A 20382-nucleotide genomic window follows, 5' to 3' on the forward strand; every position below is an offset into this window, starting at 1 on the left:
GGAATATGGCTCTTGGCTATTTTTCTATATTTCACAGCAATGGGGGCCTAGTGTATATACCTTTTTTGTAATCTGCTTTTTCATACCAACATATCATGAGCATCTTTCTAAGGCCATAAGCATTGCAGCATTGTCTCATCACCCCTCCCAGCAACTTACAAGACAGGTGCAGTGGCAACCGTGTTTGCCCAAGTTCACTCCTCTAGAAATGAGCAGGGCACATTGTGACTCCAAGCTCAGTACCCTTTCTACCAGGCAGGGGTTCTCTTGGGGCCTCATTAGCATTTTTGTCACCTGGCAAGGTCAGCTCTTTCCCCAAGGAGAAGAAAGTGAAACCTTTATCTTATCTGGAAGTGGAACAGAAGTGTTTGATTCCCTTGATTCACCTGATCCCAGGGGCTGCAACAGGCCCCAGCTCCAGGGACCTACTGTCAACCTCTCACCACAAGCATCCAGGGGAACACTTGTTTCTGCCTTAGGGTATAGTGGGGCATGAGCAAGCGGTTGGTAAGTATTTTCTGATGCCCACAGGTTTCTAGTTTCAACTGAGGCTTTTTTTTTTTTTTGAGATGGAGTCTTGTTCTGTTGCCCAGGCTGGAGTGCAGTGGCATGATCCCGGCTCACTGCAACCTCTACCTCCTGGGTTCAAGCGATTATCCTGCCTCAGCCTCCTCAGTAGCTGAGATTACAAGTGCATGCCACCACGCCTGGCTAATTTTTTTATTTTTAGTAGAGACCGGGTTTCACCATGTTGGGCAGGCTGGTCTCAAACTCCTGACCTCAAGTGATCCGCCCTTCTCGGCCTCCCAAAGTGCTGGGATTATAGGCATGAGCCACCATGCCCGCCTATCTGAGGCATTCTTCTTAGCAGAAATGGAGCAGAGGGTAGCTTCCATTCCTGCAGTAAAGCTAGCCTGGGTGCTTCTGGCAGGAACCTGGGAAGCCCGTGGAGCCAGGCTGCATTCCCAATTCAGACAGTTTCAGCAAGAGAACCCCAGGGAGGTTGGAGAGAGGGGCACAGAATGACCAGATCAATGGCTGAAGTTACTCACCTAAGCAAAGTGCAGGACTCAGAGATGGAAGGCCTGTGTCTTAGTAGTTGTGTGGCCTCAGTTTTCTCATCGGTAAAGTGGTCATGGAACTGTGTGCCCATTGAACACTCTCTTCCGACACAGGGTTGTTGTGAGGATGGTGAAGTAATAAGCAGGAAAGAGCGATGGCACTGCAGGGAGCACTTACCCTCAGAATCCCAAGAGGCCGTGTCCTCCTGGGTCAAGCGGAGGAGGCAGGACATGTAGGTCCCCACTCTCCAAGCCAAAGGACAGCAGCAGGGAGAAGGAACCTGGCTTTGGGGAGCTCCGGGTTGGGAGAGGCCAATCCTACAGAATCCCTGACAGCTGGCAGAAAACAGGCTCCAGGCACAGAGTCTCCTCTGATCAGGGTTTTCCCTGAGGAAGGCCCTTTATTTGTGTTTTCCTCCTTAAGTTGATGTTCTAGCCCCAGCTTGTGAAAGGGAAAGAGAGAGAAAGACAGGAAAAAAGAGAGAGGAAGGGAGGGGAGAAGAGGAGACCAGGAAAGAATAAAAACATCCCACAGTGTGTGGACTGGGGCCATTGCAGGTGGGTGGGAGGGGACATCTGAGAGCATCCGATGGGGCCACTCTGCAGCCACACTCCCCCAGGAACCAGAAGCCTCAATGCAAACCCAACCATAAAGACTGGGGAAACCCTGGGCCCAGTGGCTCAGCTGGCAATGATTGTATGCCTCTAGGGTGAGGGTGGGGCACGGGGTAGGCCTTTTGTTCAGCCAAAAGGCCTCCTCCTTTCACCAAGTCCAGCCTCTCTGCAGGATGAAGAGATGGGAGGGCCAGAGACAGAAAACGTGATAAGAGAGAAAATGCTTTTTTTAAAAAGTGTGTAAAGTATCTTTTTTTTTTTTTTTTTTTTTTTTGAGATGGTCTCCCTCTGTCATCCAGGCTGGAGTGCAGTGGTGCAATCTCAGCTCACTGCAACCTCCACCTCCTGAGTTTAAGCAATTCTCCTGCCTCAGCCTCCCGAGTAGCTGGGTTTACAGGCACGTGCCACCAGGCCCAGCTAATTTTTGTATTTTTAATAGAGACGGGGTTTCACTATGTTGGTCAGGCTGATCTTGAACTCCGGACCTCAGGTGATCCACTTGCTTCGGCCTCCCAAAGTCCTGGGGTTACAGGCGTGAGCCACCGTGACTGGCCTTAAGTATGTGAAGTATCTTGCACAGTGTCTGGCACATATGAGGTAACAAATATGACCAAGTTTGCCCTGAGAATTAGTGACAGGGCCAGGACTAGAGCCCAGGTCTCTGGACTCTATGTCCCAGACATGATTCTTTGATCTCTTGTTGGTAGCAGGGAGCAGCTAGTGTCCAAACTAATGCTTGGTGATGAGGACAGCGGCTGGTTGAGTCCATAGGGGACCTGCCAGGCACACCCTCCCTCAGGATTCTGGTTGCTAAGGCTGCCTCTTACTGAGGCCTGAGCACAATGCATTCACTCTCCCCTGGGCCAGGAGCAACTCTGCACAGGCAGGGGCGGGCTCCCTAGGGCCAGCCCCCAACCAGGCTCCAGGAATGTTGAGGGAGTACACCAAGAGAAGGCTAGCCTAGAGGCAGCTCCCAAGATGCTCATCCCAGGAACCCAGATCTCAACAGCTGTGCCCTCAGAGTCAGTAGGGACAAGTGGACCTCTTCAGAGAGCTGCCCTTGTGGGGCCTGAGCCCCCAACAGCACACCTGGGGACCCCAATCCTAGGCAAAACTTGAGAGGACACTGGGGGACCCAAGTAACAGCCTGTGAGGGTCCCTTGCCCAGTTGGGAAGCCTCACTCTACATTTTTCCTTCCTGTATATAATTCTTTCATCTCTAAATACCATCCACTGAGAGGCTTTTATTTCCTTAGTTTGTCCAACCATTTAAGGATGGAGATTATGACTTCTTCAGCACAATCCAAGCACCTTAGCATAGAGCCGAGATGCACGGTATTTAGAAAATGGGTTAAGTTGAAAGGAAAGAAATCGAGTTGGATTCCTTGGGGGTTCTCAAAGGTACTTGGAAGTTCACAGAACCAAAATGAGCAGGGAGAGTTTCTACGTCTTGATGCACCTGCCAATACAGATTTCACTACCTTATTTATTTATTTATTTATTAATCTCTTTATTGAGACAGGGTCTTGTTCTGTCACCCAAGCTGGAGTACTGTGGTGCAAATATCACTCACTGTAGCCTTGACCTCGTGGGCTCAAGTGATCCTCCCATCTCAGCCTCCTGTGTAGCTGGGACTACAGGCATGCGACACCATGCCTGGCTAATTTTTGTATTTTTAGTAGAGATGGGGTTTCACCATGTTGGCCAGGCTGGTCTTGAACTCCTGACCTCAAGTGATCTGCCTGCCTCTGACTCCCAAAGTGCTGGGATTATAAGTGTGAGCCACAATATCTGTTTCCGTAGTGTAGTGGTTATCACGTTTGCCTAACAAGTGTGAGCCACTGCACCCGGCTATTTTATTTTTTATTATAAATATAATACATGTTCATTGAAAAATACATTAATGTATATAAAGGCAATAAAGTCCTGCGTATATATGTATATACAGTATATATTTTTATGGAGCCATAGCATACATGCAATGCCACTGTTACTATTTCAGCATGTAGACTTGCAGTTATTTGCTAAGTATGGTTTTTAATTTATTTTTATTTATTTATTTACTTTTTTGAGACAGGGTCTCACTTCCATCACACAGGCTGGAGTGCAGTGGCACGATCTCAGCTCACTGCAGCCTCAACTTCCTGGGCTTACTGCAGCCTCAACTTCCTGGGCTCAAATGATTCTCCTACCTCAGCCTCCTGAGTAGCTGGTACTACAGGTGTGTGCCGCCACGCCCAGCTAATTTTTTGTATTTTTGGTAGAGACGAGGTTTTGCCAGGTTGCCCAGGCTGGTCTCAAACTCCTGAGCTCAAGTGACCCTCCCGTCTCAACCTCTCAAAGTACTGGGATTACAGGCATGAGCCACTGTGCCTGGCCTATTTTTTTTTTTTTTTTTTTTTTGATACGGACTGTCACTCTGTCACCCGGGCTGGAGTACAGTGGCGTGATCTCGGCTCACTGCAACCTCCACCTCCCAGGTTCAAGTGATTCTACTGCCTCACCCTTCCTGGTGGCTGGGATTACAGGCGCCTGCCATTACACCCAGCTGATTTTTTGTATTTTTAGTAGAGACAGGGTTTCACCATGTTGGCCAGTCTGGTTTCGAACTCCTGACCTCAGGCAATCCACCTGCCTCGGCCTCCCAAAGTGCTGGGATTATAGGAGTGAGGCACTGCGCCCGCTAAGTATGGTTTTTTTTTTTTTGAGACGGTGTCTCGCTCTGTCGCCCAGGCTGGAGTGCAGTGGCGCAATCTCCAGCAAGCTCACTGCAAGCTCCGCCTCCCGGGTTCACGCCATTCTCCGGAGTAGCTGGGACTACAGGCGCCCGCCACCACGCCCAGCTAATTTTTTGTATTTTTAGTAGAGACGGGGTTTCACCGTGGTCTCGATCTCCTGACCTCGTGATACGCCCGCCTCGGCCTCCCAAAGTGCTGGGATTACAGGCGTAAGCCCCCACGCCCGGCCCAAGTATGGTATTTTAAATGTATATTTAGACATGTTCCTCGATCGGAAGTGATTTATCTCTCAGCCATCCTGAAGCTCTTAGTGGCATGCCTCCTGAGGCAAACACAGAAGAAAGGGAGGTTTCTGCAATTAGGAATCCAGGCTCCCTTGGGGTGCAAACCTCAGACTCTTAGCGGTTAGATGAGTTTGTGGCTGGGGGCAGAGAAGAACAGGGGACATCCAGGAACACATGGGAAAGGGAGTGACAAATGGAGAAGGTGACCTCCCAGAAGCAGGGGGAAAAGGGAATTCCTAGTTATTGAACACCTACTATGCGCCAGGTCAGAGATGGCTAACCGGTCACACCTAAGTGTCCACTCACCCCTCTCACCCAGTAGAGACAGCTGGTTGACACCACTCTGGGCAGACAGCACCAGTTATTGAAGTTGCCACCGAGTTGCTGGAATCTCAGTTTCTTGCCCCTTTGGGATAGTGTTCTCCTTTTACGATGAGGAAGCCGAGGCTGAGAGAGATTAAGTCACCTCCCCTAAAGCACTCAGTGGTAAGTGGCAGTGCCAGGATTCAAATCCAGTCTGCCAGAATCCAAAGCCTGAATTCCCCCTCCCTGCTCAAGCCTGGAGACCTGGGATGAGTTCCATGGCAGTGGCCCCTGGGAGATCCACAGTGCTTTTGGAAGAATCTCTTGTTTCCATTCCCATTCCTACCAGTAGAATCGACACCAGGGCCTGGCTGGGGGATAAGGTACCTTTAACTCCTGCTCCTTAGAACAAGGCTGGCAAAGAGTCTCCCCGCCCCCATCTCACACCAACCATCCCCCCCACCCCCCACCCCCACCCCCTGCCGATCTCCTGCTCTCAAGGATCACAGAACTCCTGCAGATGCCACAGAGACAAGTTGGAGTTGGGAGGGGCAGACCACTGCTGCATCCTTGCCTTGACCTCTGGTCTGACCTGGAGCCAACCAGGTAGAAGGGGTAGGGAAGGAGGCTCTTGGGAACTTTCCAGTGAGACTTAGAAGGAAATGCCTCAGCTTTAGGGGAAATTCCCAAGAGAAACAGTTCAGTTAAACTACTTTCTACGGTCCGAGGCCATCGCATGGTCATGACTGGCTGTGAGGGAGATAGAGAAAGGTGAGACTTGGGTCCACATCTTGGAGCCCCCTGGGAAAGAGGATATTATTAACCTATATTAGAATTCTAGTGTGAATGAGTTCCCCTACTCATTTTTCCCAGAAGCTAAGGAGAGAGCTTAAGAGGTTACTTTTTTTTTTTTTTTTTTTTTAGGCAGGGTCTCACTCTGATGCCCACACAGGAGGGCAGTGGCATGGTCTCAGCTCACTGCAACCTCCGCCTGCCAGGCTCAAGTGATTCTCCCACCTCAGCCTCCCGAGTAGCTGGGATTACAGGCTGCCATGCCCGGCTAATTTCTGTATTTTTAGTAGGGACAGGGTTTCACCATGTTGACCAGGCTGGTCTCAAACTCCTGACCTCAAATGATCCACCTGCCTCAGCCTTCTAAAGTGCTGGGATTACAGGCAGGAGCCACTGTGCCCGGCCCAGAGGTTACAATTTGAATTGCAGACGCGTGTGAAAAATCAGGCCTTGGTGATGACCTTGAGCCGCAGGATATAAATAACTCCCACCTGCTTAGCATTCCAATAATGGAACACTAGGCATAAGACCTTCTGGTGGGCAGGTACCATCTGGGAGGCTGCAACAGATTGTGGTTTCAAACACTATTTCTTCCATTTGCCAGCTGAGTGATCTAAGACGAATAACCTGCCCCTTTGAGTCTCAGCTTCCTCATCCCCAAAGTGGGGAAGTGAAAAGTGCGAGGTTGTTTAGACACGGATGGAACTGCCTGAGTGAAGACACTTGGCATGCAATAGGTGCTGGGCCATCCTACTTGCCAGCCTGCTGTTGTAGGACAAAGAGGTGTAGTACCTTTTCCTCACCCATTCCAAGGTCCATGGCCAATACCCCCATGACAAAAAACAGATTAACGAGAGAAAAGCATAACACATTTATTTAATCTAAGTTTTATGTGATGTGAGAGGCTTCAGAAATGAAGATCCAGAGACAAAGGGAAAACTGTGTATTTTTAAGCTTAGGTCCAATAAAGAACAGACAGCCATGTAGAAATGTGATTGGAAAGAGGGTGTGCTCTAATGGTGATAGACTGAAGGCAGAACACAGCAAGGCCTCTTGTTCAGCTTCTCTACGGCCTCTCTGTGTAGCGTTCTTTCCTTCCTGAGTAAGGGGCAGGACCCCTGTCGTATGAGGGTCTTCCAGGGAGATGGGAAGAGGTTAGAGAGTGACCTTTCTAGGTTTCGTGGCTTGCACTGGGGAGAGGAGTTCTAGTTTCTATGACCTCTTTCAGGGGCAATACGGGGTAAGGAGAAAGGAGGGAAAGAAGAAGGAAGGCAGGAGAGGATCAGCAAGACTTGCTTTTGAGGCCCTTCCCATCCCTTCCAGTCCAAATAACTCAGAGTGCTAGAGTGCCATATTTTGGGATATTGTGTTCTGACCCCCAATATTTGCTTGGGTTTTTTTTTTTTGTCCCTCCCTTCCTTCCTTTCTTCCTTCCTCCCTCCCTCAGGCCTGGCAGGCTGAGGAGGCTGCCCCTGCCATAGCTGCTCCACAGCAAGGCCTAGAGAGTAGCCACTGCACCGAGAGCCTTGGGCCAAGCTCTGAGCACCCTGGCTAATACCAAAGCTGGAGCCTAGAGCAGGGTTCCCAGAAGGTTATCTGGGGCTGGCTTTGACCACATTGGCTACAGCATAGCCTGTGGGTAGACACGCTCTGAACAGCTGAGGCTGACCTGAACGTTGGCATCATCAGCAGAATCATCTTCACCAAGCAGGGTTTGAACTTGAGGTCAGTGACCCCAGGCAGTGTGGGGAGAGGGTTCTTCACCTGGCTGTGTCCCATGGATGGACAGCTAGGACTATTCTCTGGGCCCTGCCCTATAGCTCAAGAAACATCCTTTACCCAGAGGAGGCAGAGACATCCCAACTGGTTTTGGGAAACAAATATGAGAGGCTCAGATCATATAAATGAAAGCTTGTTAGGCACCAAGTGAAAGTGGGCAGAACGGCCCCTCCACCTTACAGATCAATAAATCTGACTAAACAGGAGTTCGATTTACACAGCCTGGCCAACATGGTGAAACCCTGTCTCTACTAAAAATACAAAAATTAGCCGGGCGTGGTGGCATGCACGTCTGTAGTCCCACCTACTCAGGAGGCTGAGGTAGGAGAATCACTTGAACCTGGGAGGCAGAGGTTACAGTGAGCCAAGATTACACCATTGCACTCCAGCCTGGGTGACAGAACGAGACTCTGTCTCAAAAAAAAAATTATAATAAAATAAAATTTAAAAATAAAAATGTACTGAAACATTATGATAGTATGAGCTCATGTTGCTAGAAAGTGCGTGTGTGTCTGTGTGTCTGTGTTGAAAAAATACAGAACATGTTCTAAAATATTACTAGTGGTTAGGTCTGAGTAGTGTTAATTGTGGAGATTTGGGGGATTTTGTGTGTTTTTCTGTTTTCCAAATTTTCTTTGAGTATCTTGTCTTTTATAATGAGAAAAAATTCTCCATAAAAAATAAATAAACATATTTTAAGAACAAACCTTCTCCTCGGTCTCTGGCACCCATAACCTTCAGGCTGAATTAGCGTGTGCTGAGTGGTCAGAGTCCAGGGCTGGAAAGCAGGGTTTGGGTTTTATCTGTGGTCAGCCTAAGACTAGTGAAGGCTCTCCTTATCCGCGAGGGTCTTCAGAGCCCAGGCTCCTGGGAGTGACAAGACCTTGGAGAGCTAAAGAGGACAAGCCTTCCCTGAGAGCAAGCATCAGCCCTTGGGTGCACCCTGCAAAGGACGCAGGCCTATGGCCAGAGCCCACTGGCAGGTGAGGAGGTGGTCTCCAAATCACCAGCCTGTCCTCCCTGTGATCTCCTAGTTACTGTCCTTTCCAAGGCTAGTTTGTTCATTTCTTTTGCTTTGGTGAATTACCTGGTAAATTCCTAACACATGTTTTTTTCTTCTTTAAGTTATAGCCCCAGTCAGTTTCTGCTGCTTTCAACCAAAGAACCATCTGTTTCACCATTCAAACAGATTGGAGAACAAGAGAGATGAAGGAAGAAAGGAAGGCAGCTTTTAGTGCAGGCCTACTATGTACAGGCGTTGGGCTAGGTACCCCCCATACATTCTCTCAACTTATTCTGATAACAGCATTTCAAGGCAGGTTTCGTTAGGCCCAGTCTAACAGAGGAGGAAACTGAGGCTTAATGGAGTGAAGTCACTTGTCTATCGCATATGGAGTTGGTGAGAGAACCAGGTCCTAAGAGAACCAAAATTGTCTCATCACAAAGTTCACGCTCTCCCCGATGTCTGAGGCACCTTCCTTTGGCACTTTGCTGATTTTTTAGTTGACAAAAGAGAAGCATTAAAGAGCATTCTATTTTTTCACTCTGGAAGTTGGAAGAGCAGACTCAGATCTGGCCCTGGGCACAACTGTGAGGCAGACGGGTCTCAGGAACCCTTTCTGTGCCTTGTGTTCCCTTCCCACCCACCTCCGGGCACTTCCTGGATACATGTCCTTCTTTGCTTGCCCCACGGAAGCTTGCTCTTGGGAAAGAGTCTTCCTGAATCATTCCCATCCTACTCCCTGTGATGGAGAAGGCTTAAAATGTTTTTATGTTCAGGGAAGCATCAAAGAGAAAAATTTCTAGCTCTGGGATTGCAGGAGTCAGGAAGCAGGGCAGGGCTGTGAAGAGGACAGTTGTACCCTGAAGTCATAGTTCACAGACCTCCTCATGGTGGTCGGCCCTGAGGGGTCAGGGCAAGATGCCCTGAGCAGAGGAGTGAATCAGGAGGTGTGAGACCTGAGCCTGTGAGGAGTGGCCTGTGCTCTGCCTGAGGCCAGGAAAGGCCAGGGCAGGGTGGCTGGCAGGGCTGGCCTCACACCATCCAGGGACAGCCAGGGATCCAGTATCCTGAGTTTTTTTGCCCTGGGTTGGCCCCCTCTGACAGTTACTCTCCCCTAGGGCTACTACATGTCCTTTTGGGGAGATCCCAGGGAGTGAGGAAAGGGCAGACAGGGCCAGAGCTCCTAGGCCTCCAGAAGGCAGTCCGGCATGCAGAGAATTCCCACCAGGACCGGGGGGTTGGCAGGGCCATCATAACAACTGCTACCCACTACTGAGTGTGGGTTGCACGCCAGGTTCACTCAGCACTTTCCCAGCATTTGCTGTGAGTCCTCAGAAGCGGATGTGCCTCCAGTTTCCCAGTCTTCAGGACCAGGATTGTGGGAGGCAGCTCCACCATCTTCCCACTGCCCAGGGCTGCCCCAGAGCCAGTGGGGATGACAGCGTGGGGAGAATATGACTGTTGTCTGAGAGGGATGGGGTTTGATTGTGCTTCCCTTCACTTTTTACTCAAGAAAACAAGACAGAGTAATTTGGCTCTGAACAAACAATTCCCACTTGCCAGGTGTAGGCCAAAACGCCTAAGTTTGAAACCTAGAAGAAGCCTTGAGGTTATCATTCTAGAGCTAGAGAAACCAAGGCCCACAGGTGAAAGGACCGCCTTGACTTGCTGAATCAGGACTTAAACACGGGTGTCTCCACCCCCAACAGGTTGCAATTTCCACTCCAGGAGTTGGAGGGTCTGTTATCTCAAAGGTGTCAGGTTGTAGGCGACAAGAGCCCTGCATGGCTCCTGCTGTGCCCTCCTCTTCCTGACTACATTCCCACTCAGAACAGGTTGCCCCAGGACCACAGGAAATATCTCGATTGTCTCTGGATTGCCACTTTCCTTTATTTTCAAAAAGACTTTTTTTTTTTTTTTTTTTTTTGGAGACAAGCTCTGGTCATTTACCCAGGCCAGAGTGCAGTGCTGTGATCATGGCTCACTGCAGCCTTGACCTCCTGGGCTCAAGTGATCCTCCTGCCTCAGCCTCCACTTGGCTGATTTTTCTATTTTTTGTAGAGATGGGGGGTCTTGCTTTGTTGCTTAGGCTGGTCTTGAACTCCTGGCCTTAAGCAATCCTCCTGCTTTGGTCTACCCAAAGTGTTGGGATTACAGGGGTGAGCCACCACACCAGCCAAAGACTCTTTGCTTCCAGAAAGAAATAAGAAATAACCTTCTCACTGCATTTCATTGAGAGATGCAGAATAAACCACCTCCTGCAAGCTGCTCCATTTTAACTTTTTGTCAAGGCAGATAAATCATTTAATTGTTTCAGATCTATTGAATTGAGTCTTCCCTTGCTTGCTGACTAAAGCAAGGGCTGAAAGATGCATGCCCCTAAATTTGCTGAGCCTCTACATTGAGCACTCTACAATGGTTTGTAGAGTGGCAATGATAAGGAAGCCCACTTTGTAGGCTTGTTGGGGGATTAACCGAGATAACATAAGGCAAAAGGCTTAGAACGCAGTATGGATTTAATAAACATTTACTATTATTCTTCTAATCCCAGCCAGGCCACAAGCGAGGATATATCATCCTAATCTCATTGAAGTCTGAGTTCATTAACTTTTTTATTGTAGTAAAATATAGATAACATAAAATTTACCATTTTAATCATTTTTATGGTCGTGGGAAGCGCTGCCTCTCCACTCTCACCAGCGTCAGGTCCTAGGACCTCTCCAGCCCCTGAGTTGGGTTTCTGGATTTTTCTCGATGGTCTGAATTTACAGTTCTCTTAACATGATGCCCATGGCTTGAGAAGGAGCAAGGGGGCGAAGGAGGTCTCCATTTCTTCTTGGAAAGGTAACAGAAACACTGCCCATACTCAGGGACCAGTGGAAGTTGTTCTTTTCTTTGGTCTTCCCTGCCCCACTAGACTTTCTGTACCCTTCTGCCCACTCCCCAATAGGACCTGTTCCAGCTGTTCCCAATATCCCTCACTCTCCATGGGAATTGCTCCTTTTTTTTGTTTTGTTTTTTGTTTTTTTTTTTTTTTTTTGGAGACGGAGTCTCGCTCTGTCACCCAGGCTGGAGTGTAGTGGCGCGATCTCGGCTCACTGCAAGCTCCGCCTCCCGGGTTCACTCCATTCTCCTGCCTCAGCCTCCCGAGTAGCTGGGACTACAGGCGCCCGCCACTGCGCCCGGCTAATTTTTTGTATTTTTAGTAGAGATGGGGTTTCACCGTGTTAGCCAGAATGGTCTTGATCTCCTGACCTCATGATCCGCCCACCTCAGCCTCCCAAAGTTCTGGGATTCAACAGGTGTGAGCCACCATGCCCGGCCCCTGCTCCCTCTTTTTAACAGGGTTACTGAAACATAATTCACACACCACACAATTCATCCATTTAAAGTGAATGATTCAATAGGTTTTAGTATATTCAACGATATGTGTAACCATCATCGTAGTCAATTTTAGAACATTTTTGTAGCCATAAAGAGAAACCCCAAACCCTTTAGCTATCACTCCCCCATCCCCAGGTCCCCTAGTCCCAAAGTCAACACTGATCTACCTTCTGTCTCTATAGATTTCCCCATCCTGGACATTTCATATAAATGGAATCATATACATGGTCTTTTGTGTCTGGCCTTTTTCACGTAGCATTCTATTTTCAAGGTCCATCTGTGCTATGGGAATCTATGCTTGTGAATGTGTCTTTCTTCTCTGCCTGGGCCATTGAAACAAGGCCATGTAAGCCACAGCAGTTTTCCAAAGGACATGTCCCCCTTTCTTCTCTCTTTTTGACTCCTGCTCTCCACTTCCGTCCTTTGGAGGACTTCCTCTTCTTCCAGCCAGGCTTCTGTTAACCCTTCTGCCAACACTTCCTCTGAGGGCCAGGCCCAGGGCTGGAGGCCTGGGAAAGCTGCCCCCAGCTCCTCTTCCAGTGCTGGGGCTAGGCCTGGGGAATTCTGCTTTGAAGTTGGTTTCAACATGGGGAAGTGAGTGGATAGGGCCTCTAGTCCTGCTCTGAGCTCAGCCCTTGTCATTCAGAAAGCCACAAGGCCTGGGACAGGCCCCTGAAGTCCTTCCTCCTGACCCTACCCCTGACCACACGATGCCTCGAGGGATGCAGATGCTCCGAGGAGCCCCAACCAACATGTGCAGGCCCACACGTACATGCACAGAACCCAGGACTAATGCCAACAATGGAGACCCTTCTCAGTCTGCTTAAAACTCTGAAATCTTATATTCTATTTATAGAATACTATCTTTATTTGATTATGTTTTTAGATTTTAACTTGCAACGTTTGTTTATCCAGGGCTTTTTTTCTGTCTCTCTTTCTCAAAGATGGCCAGTGTTGGTTGGCCATTAGTCAAGTACTGTGCCCATGCTGGGCAAACTAGGCTCCTTTGTCATACTGTGTGGGGAGAATGGGTGTGGAGCTGGCACTTTCCCTATTCCTGCCCAGCCTCAGCCTGGCCCTGGGGACATCTGCCCAGCAAGCCTATGTGGCTGGATCACATGGGTCCCACTACAGTTCACTGCCCTCCAGTCCATGATGAGGTCAATTGCTCAGATTGTCCCCAGGGCTGACTGAGTGGAAAGGTGACTCCTGACAGGGCAGGCCTCCGGGGTTAGTCTCTATGAGATATGAGTCCCCACTTGCCCCAGAACGTCAGCCTCATTGAGAGCTGCTGCAAATGGCCATCTTCCTTTAGGGCTAAGCATCATCCCCTCCCTGCAGGGCCTCACGAGGATGAAGGCGCTGCAAGAGGGCTCTTGGATGGAAGTGACTTGTTGGGAGAGCCCATGAGCTCTCCAGAAAGGACTCCCAGCCTGCAGAAATGTTCTTTCTGTACACATATGACACATGCACTTATATTCACCACCTCTCCTGTGGACGCACCTCCACAGTGTGCCCCTGTGAATCCCAACCCACACTTTAATCCACCTTCTGCCACCATCTCCACATCAGCAGTCTAGAGCTGGCAGCAATGGAGAAAAACACACCCACTGTACAGATAAGATGCCTGAAGTGGAGGGACAAGAGACCTGCCCAAGGTTACATGGGTGTAGGCAGAGCCAGAGTGGGTGCTCAGGCAGCTGTGGTGTGGTGGAAGCACACCACCTAATCTCCTCTCCCCAGCTGTGTGACCTGGGGCAGGTCACTTAACTTCTCTGAGCCTAGAGTCTGCATCTGTGAGACGATAACACCCACTTCAGAGGGCTTCCGTGAGGATCCAGGGAGTCATGTGATACAAGCATCTCCTTACAAGCTATAAAGATGGTGAGAGCTAGTGGACAGTCAGAATTCTGGCCTTTTCCCTTCTTTTGAAAGTTCAGCTGCAAGTTGTATTGGGATATAGGTTGCACATACTTTTTTTTTCCTGTTATATCTTTTAACATTTCATGGTATTGTTTACATATAGAAGTTTGTGATTTGAATGTTGTTAAATTTATTCATCTTTTACTTTAAGGTTTTTTGTTTTTGTGTCTTGCCAAAGGTTATAAGTGAGGAACATTAAAAAAAAAAAAAAAGGACAAATTCCCCAGACAAATCACAGAAAATAGAAAAAGATCTTGAAAATATTTTTAAAAACTCATATAATAAGAGAAATGCTAAGATGCCATTTCACATTATCAGATTAACGGAAGTTGTAAAGTTTGCTAACACGCTGTGTTGGTGAAACTGATGAGGAACAAGCACTCTTGTTCTTTGCTGGTAGATGTATACATTTGTAGAACTCTGATCAAGAGCAATTTGGCTATATTTGTAAAAATTAAAAACACATACCGTTTGATCTACAAGACCACATCTAGGAATTTATCCTCAGATATTACAGATGTATGAAATGACATATGCACAAGGTTATTCATTATAGCATTGTTTATAACAGCAAAGGAAACAACCATCATTAGGGAACTGGTTAAAATATGTTTCATCCATGCAATGAACCACTATACATTTGTAACAAAGAATAAGGAAGCTTTTCTGAACTGATATGGAAAAAATATCTCTATACCCTTAAGTGAAAAAAGCAAAGTGCAGGACAGTATGTATAATAAGCAATTGTCTTACCCCGTGAGGCGCACTGTGGCAACCAGACCTCTGGGTTGTGGAATCAGGTCCTACAGGTCACCGTGGTTGGGGGACAGTGGCAGTTGCTGCCCCCATCTCAAGGAGGCTTGAGCAGCCGGCAGTTTGGCATCATTCTACAGCAGGAGGTTAAGGGCCCCCCTCCCAGAGTGGCGATCATTAAAGCCAAGGCTCCCAAAGGTCAAGCTGCAGAGCAACACCTGGAAAGAATCTGCCACAGCCTTCAGAAGCATCATGCTATTTTGACTTCTATATAGTCAGATAAGTAGGATCACTTGAAAGCTGAATGGGATCAGCCTAATGACCAAAGGTATTGAGACAGCCCTGTGCAAGCAAGAATTAAGAATGCCATGCAAGCGTTTATCATTAACACTGAAGGACAAAACACACGAGGCACACAAACCTGGCGCCTCAGACTGTGAAACATTCCTAAAACCACAATTGGAGATTGCCTAATCAAAAATCAAGTGAATTTGTCAAGTAAGGGTTATGGCTAAGATATTCATATTCCTACCAAATCAATAGCTATTGCTTGTTAATATTTTTTGTTTTATCTATGTTTTGATGGAAAGCAAATGAATATATTGTTCATATTTTGTTACTTTGGTTAAAATCTATTTTGCTTCTTTTGTTGAATATAAAATTGACCCTTGAACAATAAGGATTTTTTGTTTTGTTTTGTTTTGTTTTGTTTTTTTTAAAGACAGGGTTTTGCTTTGTTGCCCAGGCTGCAGTGCAATGGCATGATCTCAGCTCACTGCAGCCTCCCCTTCCTGGCCTCCTGGGTTCAAGCAATTCTCATGCCTCAGCCTCCCAAATAGCTGGGACTACAGGTGTGCACCACCACACTAGCTAATTTTTGCATTTTTAGTAGGACAGAGTTTCACTGTGTTGGCCAGGCTGGTCTCGAACTCTTGACCTCATGTGATCCACCTGCCTCAGCCTCCCAAACTGCTGGGTTTACAGGTATGAGCCACAGCACCTAGGCTTATATACCTTTTTATACTTTAAATTTTTTGAGCCATGTGAATATTTTACCAATGCAGAAAATTAACGCCATTTTGAAATAATAACAGTTTCCCAGAATCCAATCCAAAATATCAAACCAGACACTCTGGGCCCATATATTTTTTAAAAAGTTTCCTAGGAATCTCTTAGGGGAATCCTGGCCTGTCATGGAAGATCCCTAAGAACCTACTGAGCCTTAGATCCAGCAGTCAAGGTCCCAGCCCTTGCAGCACCACCTGGTGGCCTTAGTTACCAAGCCTCCCTCAGAAAAATGTGTGTGGATGGCCAGTGAATGCAGACCAGGACAAAGAGTAACATGGCGCTGTGTCCACAGGCTGGGTGGGGCTGGCCCCAATGGACCCAACATCGACCTCCAGGACTGCCTGTGTCGGTCCTGAGGGAAACGAGGCACAGGTCCTAAAGTTCTACAGCCTCTGTCCCAAGGAGCCACCCAGAGGCAGCCTGCAAGAGCACATACCTGTGGACCTGAGTTCAAACCCCGTCTCCACCAACTACTAGCCTCGTTATCTCATGCAGCATAACTTCTCAGGTCCTCTGTTTTCTCATCTGCAAAATGGAGACAAGTATAAGTCTGTAGACACATCTAGTATAATGCCTATGCTCAATAGGAACTTGATTAATGCTCATTCTCTTCCCTTTTGTTACTTCTAGATAGCTTTACTCCCTGTCCCTAAAGAACCTAGCTGGGCTCATGGGAGTTTTCTGTGGCCTGGGAGGGTTCAAGCATTGGAGAGACTGAGGAAGAAGAAATCCATATGCTTCTTGTCTTTCTAAACCCTCTCCCTCCTCCTTGCCCCTTCTTTAGCTAGCAAGGAATACATTTCAGGCCTGGCCGAGGTGGGGAGGCAGTTCAGGAAGTGGCTGCAGTTCCCACAAGCAGAGTCAGATGGGGTTCCAGTCCTGTGCTATAGGCCTGGGTGCTCCATCAATCAATCGAGTCTTTTGGCCTGGGAGCAAGGCCCAGTCCCTGCCCTCCCTCGGGGAGTGCATTATACTCAGGGAGAGCTGAATAGAACACAAATCACAGTGAATGTGCGGGGGACTAAGGGCACTCAGAGGCACTGATGAAGTTACTAAATTGACCATCTGCTCTTTCAGGTTGTGACACTATTTCTAGAAGCTCCTGATAAAAATGCAACTAGGAGCCCATGAATCCCTCACCCTTTAGTTCAGACTAGCATCTCTGCTTCCCTCCTAGGTCTTCTGGAAGATGGCAGAACCCAAGAGAGATGAGACATTATAAAAACATAGACAAGACATTGAAACATTTTTGTTCGAAGCTGTAGAAAGGAATGTTCAGAGGACAGAGCAGAGCACTCCTAGAAGGGGTGACTGCTAGGTTCCAGACCCCCTGGCAGTGGGAAGACACCAGCCTGGCCAGAGGAGAGCCTCCCAAAGGGAAACTGGGAGATACTGAGATCGCCTGGGTCACAATTCTGCTCTTTGTACCCATGACAGCAGAGGACCTCCAAGAAGTCAGATGCTGGGAGAACAGAGTCCTAACCTTAGGCATTACCCGATACACAGGTGAGGAAACTGAGGACCAGCAAGGGGAGGTGCTTGCCTCAGTCCCATGTGAGTTAATGGATGACGCTGACCTGGACTTCAGGTCTCCTGAGCCCTATTGCATGGTGCAAAGCACTCAGTCTTTGGAGCCAGGTAGAACTGAATTTGAACCCAAACTCCCCTGCTACTTTGCTAGCCATTTGGTTTTAGAAAAGTCATCTACCTCTCTGAGCCTTGGTTTCCTGCCTTTGTAAAACAGACCAGAGCTCTTGCTCAGGAGTGTTGTCAGGACTAAAGATAATATGTGCAAGCCACCCGGCACATGGTAAGTGGGGATGCTACGATTATTGCTTCTCCTACGCAAACCACACCAGCCACAGACAGGCAGGAAGAGGGCTGGCTGCTGCAGCTCTCAGGCACAGCAGCTTTGCACTTGGTGGTGGTCATGGTAGGGGCATGGGGTTCTGGTTGAAGGAGTCAGATGCGTGGAAAGTAGAATGTGCCTTGTGGCTGGGTAGTGAGGCTTCTTCACTAACTCCAGAGTTGCAGAGTATGCAGGCCGTGGGAGCCACACACCCAGCCCATGGCATGCAGAAGCAAGAGGCATGACCCCTTATTCATATGAAGGGCCCTACCGATCACATGCTTTGCAGTCACCAGAGTGGTTGCCAGGGGCAGAACCACTACAGGGGATCTTCCTTCCCCTTTTGCTCCAGGCTCCTCACTTACATGTCTATTTTCACCCTGTACTGTATGCTGTCAATAAGAAGCACGGTTGTTACAGCAGCAACCACATTCCGAGTGCAATGGAACGGGAACTTCACATGCATCAGCTCATTCCATTTCACCCTCACAGAAGCCCTGCGGGAGCATACTGTCATTCCCATTTTACAAGAGGGAGAACTGAGGCTCAGTTCCTTGCTAACAGTTACCCAGCCAAGAAGGTGCCAGAACTGGGATTCAGACCCTGAAGTCCAGTCTAACTCCAAAGCCAGGGTTTCCATGCAGCACCTCCTGCCCAGGTATGATGCTTCTTTCCAGGGAAGGGAGGTTGATAGAGGCAGGGCCTACAGGTTATCATTATTATTGTTGTTGTTTTAAAGATGGGTGTCTTGCTCTGCTGCCCAGGCTAAGTGCAGTGGCATGATCATAGCTCACTGCAGACTCAAACTCCTGGGCTCAAGCAATCCTCCTGCCTGCGGGTTTTGAAGGCTGTAGCAGGACCACCTCCTGGGCAGGTGTGTTGGGAGTAGGGAGCCTCATTTGAGCCCCAGAAAGTTTGCTCACGAGGCAGTCCCGAAAAAGTAGAGAGCACCACAGCAGAAGCAGAGGAAGAGAATTGAAGGAGACATGAGGTTCACCTCCCAGCAGCCATTCCCCTTCTCTTAGCAATGACCAGTTCTCCTCCTTCCAGTTTCGGGGAAGCTAACTCCACCCTAGGCACTAAGGCCTTGGGTCTCAGGCCTAAACAAATCACCCTCATCCATCCCTCAGCCTCCGTGACTGGTCCATGGATAGGGCGTGTGGATCAACAAGACACGGGGAGGGGCTCACTGCGGTCTTCAGAAAGCAGCTGCCCCACTTTTCTGAGCAAGCTTCCATAGGCAGGCTTGCTGTCTGGTGTTTAACAGCTCAGTGAACATGGTAAAGTCACTCTCCCCACCATCCCCTGTATGTGTTGAAGGCAGCTGGGGTGATAAATATAAAGGCTCCTGTTTTAAAAACCTCCACCTGTAGGAAAGGTGGGAGGCTGCAGTGCCCTGAAATCACCCCACAGAGGCCAGAGCCTGGCTGAGTCACCACAGCCTCTCCTCCGATTCCTGGCCCAGAGGAGCCACCCGGGCGCCCAGGCCAGGACCCTGGGTATTTTCAGCTTCCAGCAGCATCAGCAGGGTCAGAGAGACCTCAGCCATATTGTATTTCATGTGTCCGAGGCACCTGGCCAGCGACATGGCCATGGAGAGCCAGCCTTGTATTCTTGTCGCTGGCCTGGGCTCCACCTCCCTTTCTGCTCTGGTCTCCAGAGCCTGGACACAGCAGAGGCTTGTGGGAAGGGCTCCTGCCAGGCACAGCGGGCACCAGAAACGGGTGACAAGAGGGACAGGCAACTTTAGCCACTACAAAGTCCTCGAGGATGGGCTTCAGGGTTGTTGGGAACTCCACCGTTCACCCATTCCCTTCATAAACAACCTGAGCAGTACGTCTTCCTGGGCAGTGTCAGGGCAGGGTAGCTGACTATCCCAGTTTGCCCTGGACTCTCCTGGTTTTAGCACTGAAAGTCCCATGTCCCATGAAACCTCTCAGGTCCCAGGCAAGCTGGGACAGTTGGTTACTGTAGTTGGGAGCATTGTTAGTGATATCTCCTCCCATGCTCGGGTCCATCCTCCAGCTATGATTGCTTTTTGAGGATGCAACAGCACCTGCGGCCTCTTCCAGGCTCCCCCCACCTCCCCTCTCTCCCTCAGCTCTCGGGTTGTTTTTCTAAAGCAGCACATCAGAATCACCTGGAGGGCCCATTAAAGTACCCTCAGAGTTTCTGATCTAGGAGGTCTGGGAGGCAGCTGGAGAATTTGCATTTCTAAGTTCCCAAGTGACCCTAATGCTGCTGGCCAGGGACCACACTTTGAGAACCACCGATCTTAGCCACAGCTCTGATAAAGTCTCATGAAACCTCTCAACCCTCCCCATAGCCTGCTGAGTAAAGGCCTAAGCCTGGGTTGAAGCCCCTCTTTATCTAGCCCCCTTCCCCACCGCAGCAGGCCCCACCCCAACAGGGTGCCCCGCGTCCCCAGGGGATGCCTTGCTCTCTCCTACCTCTGTGTCTTTGCTCAAGCTGTTCCTGGCCTGGACTCTGCAGCCCCCTCCACCCATGTGAATCCTCTTATCTGTGAAGCGCACTCAAAGGCTACTTCCTCTGGAGGCCTGCCTGGGCCCCCATCCCTTGGAACAAAGGACTCCTTCCTCAGCTCCCAGCTTAGCGTCTATTTCATCCTTGTCACTGCACTGTGGATTCCTTGAGGACGTGAACTATCTTTTCCCATCTTTGTCTATATATTTGCTAAATAGATATGACCCCAGAAGACAGAACCAGGACAATGGATGGATCTGCAGGGAGGCAGACGAGCTCAACCTGAGAAAGAACTTGTAACAACCTGAACAGTTTGACACCAGCCCTTAAGGGTCCTGCCAGGAGA

At 49.0% G+C, this 20382-nt stretch overlaps 1 protein-coding gene across 1 annotated transcript in view; it reads right to left on the reverse strand.

Annotated features, from left to right (window-relative positions):
* The window catches only part of HERC1 (HECT and RLD domain containing E3 ubiquitin protein ligase family member 1), a 289708-nt gene that overhangs the window by 268416 nt on the left and 910 nt on the right, over window positions 1-20382 (reverse strand). Inside the window, exon 2 of the mRNA XM_055362535.2 lies at window positions 16140-16228. The gene's annotated coding sequence lies outside the window, so the exon portion shown is untranslated. The remainder of the gene's footprint in view (window positions 1-16139; window positions 16229-20382) is intronic.

This window comes from Gorilla gorilla, chromosome 16 (assembly GCF_029281585.2).
Source record: "Gorilla gorilla gorilla isolate KB3781 chromosome 16, NHGRI_mGorGor1-v2.1_pri, whole genome shotgun sequence".
Classification (NCBI taxonomy): Eukaryota; Metazoa; Chordata; class Mammalia; order Primates; family Hominidae; genus Gorilla; species Gorilla gorilla.